We start from the raw sequence: 4,198 nt of genomic DNA, 5'->3' as shown, positions 1-4,198 counted from the left end.
ACTTATAACTTCATCCCCACAGTTAATTCTGGGCAGTATTCCTGACAAAATTAAGTTCTGGCCTTTTTTCTATAAATGCCTTTATCAACCCCTGGTACTTATAAATTAGCTTCTCCGACCTACTTTTCCCTACATCATTAGCCCTATATGAACTACAAAAACTGCATCTCTGCTAGCCCCCTTTATTATATCTCCTGCTCTGTCACTTATATCCTCCATCTGCCCCTGGATAACATAATCTGATTCTATTCTCCCTATTTACCCCACAGACTATCCTATCCACATGCCTTGTCAAGGAATCACCTATAACTATAACCTCCTTATCATCCACATCCTTTCTTTGACTTTTTTGTTTTCCTTCCCTCCTATAGTTCTTCATCTGGAGAAGCCAAGGGTTGAAATTTGTTACTCAACAGAACAGGCTCCTTATAACTAAATTCACTACTTTTTACTGTAATAGTACTTTTTCTAACTTCCTGAAATTCATTGTTAGCTGATGTATCCCTTGCATGTAAAAGCTTAAGCTCCTCCTGAAATACTGCTGCCATTTCCCACAGTCTAAACTTCTCTTTATCTATTGTCTCTACTTTATTCATGATTGCCTCCAACTTCTCCAACCTACAAACTCTACATAAAAGTTGCACATCTTCATTACTAGCTTCTTTAAAAGTAAATGCCAGTCTCGAGTTCCTAAATAAAACCCAATCATTGCACCCATTACACCTAACAAACTGTAAATGCTATATACAATACATTCTTTTACCAGTTGGATACCCTTGCTGTCAATGATATTTTTGGCTGTAATAACATCTTACAAGGTTCAACCAGCCCAGTATACTTAGGTTAGTCCTAATTCCATATACTAAGCTAACAATGTATAATAATCATTACAATAAAAAACCAAATTCTAATTAGTAAAATGTAGAACAATCATAATAATAAGATAAAAAACATAAAATTACAAATAATAAATACTAATAAAAAACAGTATATACATATATATTGAATATTTTAACTAACATTGTGTACAAGTAAGAACTGGAAAGGTCTCACTTGACTCAGCCAGCTAAGCAGATTTAGGTTAATCCATAAACTAAGCAAATGGGTAATAAATACACTGAATAAAAGCCTGTAGTGTCAAAATTTTGTTGTTAAAAGTGTGAAAATAATTTAGTGGACAATCTGCAATTCTATTCTGACTAATCTTTATTTAAGCTATATTTGAAGATACTCCTGTTTACAGTTTCAAAGGCAAACTATCATTACAACTGCATTACTGAGACAAAATAAATATCATATACATTTACCTGAAGCACTTCTAGCTTACAAAGGTGAATAAGGTCTACATGTACAGTGTACATTAATAACAAAAAGTATCACAATACAAAGTAACTTTTGTTTACACCTTTAAAGCAATAAATACTTCTTTGCAAACTACATCAAGCTGCATACCAATAAATACTTACTTGCAAATTATATTCACATATAACATAGAAATCCTGAATGATCACAAATATCATTCTATCAGTAAAAACTTACAAAAATATTTTACCATACTTTGATAGGATAAGAAACTATGATTGAATAAATTCTTACTTAACATATTTTTGGAATCATAAATGTACCTATATTTATATCATACTAAAGTTGATACACAAAACAGTAGCCAGTTTACATGTACAAGTTTATTTACACAATAAAATAATACAAAAATAAAAATAACAATAAGCTGTATAGTAGTAGTAGTAGTTTCAGTAACACATCTGTGAGAATTTCCACATGCACAGCTGCACCATATAAAATAATTTATAAACTTTGCAGGTTAGCAGTATCACAGCTGGCATAAAACTTGAGATAAGACAAATTAACCAAGTTAGCTGACTTGGCACTGCATAGCCTGTGATATTTTGGTACTTGAGTTAAGAAAAAAAAAATATACATGTGTGCTCAAGAAGCTCTCAGAAATATTCTACACATTTAATCAACAAGTAGCAATGTATGATAATTATATTTTTGTACTCTCTCTGTGTGGCCCTTACAGAAATATATATATATATATATAGCTATATTATACATTACAAACAATCAGATAATATGAAAGAACAACACATACACAATCAAATACACAAAGACAATTGCAAATGCAAAAGCACCATTCACTTTAAAATTGTGTTAAAATTGCCAGCATGCTTGATTAACTGTTAATTAAATAAAACTAAAATATTTTTTCATGTCTTTTCATCAGTTCTACCATTTCAACATATTTCAGCATTAAACCTGAACAGGTAAATTCAGTTTTAAACCTAAAAAATATTACCTGTCCAAGTAACAAATACCAGTGTTATACAGTGAAAAGCTGGTATAGAAGCTCACTATTGTGTCCAGCATTACTGCGAGCAAGTAGAGACACAGACTTCTAGACTGATACGTGATTCATGTCATTTAAAATATGAAGAAAGTCTTATAAGTCTAGACATGTTTTCACCGAGGAAATAGCAAGATGAACAGGCTAAAAATACAAACTTGAATGTTAGGAGTAATGGATTTAAGATCTGACTTGTTTTATATGAATTTTTATTTTCTGCTGAAGTCCTAAACTTGTAGAATGACTTGACTGATGATAAGTGCAGAATTATTATGAAAGTACAATAATGTAAATGTGAAAGATGGGATGTACTTCAGTTGGATTAAAAATAATTGTGTGTATGGATAAGGTTGGGAGTTCAAATAATCAAATGGTTTTCTATAACCTTATTTCTTCTTGGTTGGATTTAAACAATTTTTTTTGTAAGTACTAGGCTACAGATTATTTACTACAAATAGAGTACTTAAAAAAGGGGAGGAGTAGTTTTACATGTGAGGAGTGAATTGTACCCTGTTGAGTTACGGCATATTAAAGAAAATAGCACTGAGGTTGAGTCAATTTGGGTTGGTGTTAGTGGATACAAAGTGAAAAGTCCTGTAATTGGAATTTGTTATAGACTATCGTGTCAGAATGTGGAAGTTAATGAGAAACTTTATAATGAGATCAGAATGGTAGCTGAAAAAGATGTTATTATAGGAGATTTTAATTTCAGGGGTATGATTGGGAAAATTTTGAGTCTGATAATGAGGGGGCTAGGTTTTTGGAAATTGTTTAGGATACTTTTATACACCAACTGGTGATGGAACCTACAAAAGAAGAAGCTATATTAGATTTAATATTAGCATCTGATGTAAATATGATAGACAGAGTTGTAGTTGTTGAGCATTTAAGTACAAGCAACCATTGCACTATTAGGTGTGGGATATTACTACATGTAGAATTGAAGAAGAATAGTACCCTGATTCCAAATTTCAAGAAAGTCAATTTTGATGGAATGTGATATGATATGGCTTCTGTAGATTGGACTAGAGTTGGGAGGCGATTTTGAACAAATGTGTGAAGCATTTAGGAAAAATTGATATGCATACAGAACATGCATATTCCCTACAGAAAAAAAAAAAAGGGGGCAACAGAGCATAATAGGCCCGAATAGTTTAGTAAAGGTTTAAGAGATCATACTAGGGATAAACATATTAAATTAAGAAATTTAAATTTACTTCAAATAATAATGACTTGGAAGACTATAGGAAATCAAGAGGGCTGGTTAAAAAGTAAGTAAAAAGGGCAAAAACTGTATATGAAAGAGGGTTGAACAATAAGGAATTCTTCAGGTATATGATGAGTAAGCATATTGTTAGGATGGGGATTGGGCCTCTTAAAAATGATAGTGAGAAGCTGATTCTGGGCAATTACGAGATGGTAAAATTATTAAATTATATGATCTCTTCAGTTTTTACGAAAGAGTATATAAGTATTATGCCTCAACCAGATCACTTAATGTATGGGGAAAATATTGATGTAAAAGATATTTTAAGTTCTGAAATTGTAAGAGAAGAGACGGGAAACATAAAAATTGATAAATCCTCAGGACCAGACAACTTTTATCCTATAGTTTTAAAGGAACTTAATGATTATATTTGTGAACCTCTAGCTAATATTTTTTATAGGTCACTGAATAGTGGAAAAGTATTAGAAGATTGGAAGTTGGCTAATGTTATTCCAATATTTAAAGGAGGTGATAAACATTGCTCAGACAAGTACAGGCCAGTTAGTCTTACATCAGTAGTTAGAAAGGTTATGGAGAGTGCAATTAAAGATGCATTGCAGAGTCAC

At 31.7% G+C, this 4,198-nt stretch overlaps 1 protein-coding gene across 3 annotated transcripts in view; it reads right to left on the bottom strand.

The window, feature by feature from the left end:
- LOC106463186 (abnormal cell migration protein 13-like) overlaps positions 1-4,198 on the bottom strand; it is a 31,833-nt gene that overhangs the window by 24,992 nt on the left and 2,643 nt on the right. The window lies entirely within an intron of this gene.

This window comes from Limulus polyphemus, unplaced genomic scaffold (assembly GCF_000517525.1).
Source record: "Limulus polyphemus unplaced genomic scaffold, Limulus_polyphemus-2.1.2 Scaffold1343, whole genome shotgun sequence".
NCBI lineage: Eukaryota > Metazoa > Arthropoda > Merostomata > Xiphosura > Limulidae > Limulus > Limulus polyphemus.
Note: the sequence above shows the minus strand (reverse complement) of the source record. Positions and strands in the feature narration are given on the sequence as shown.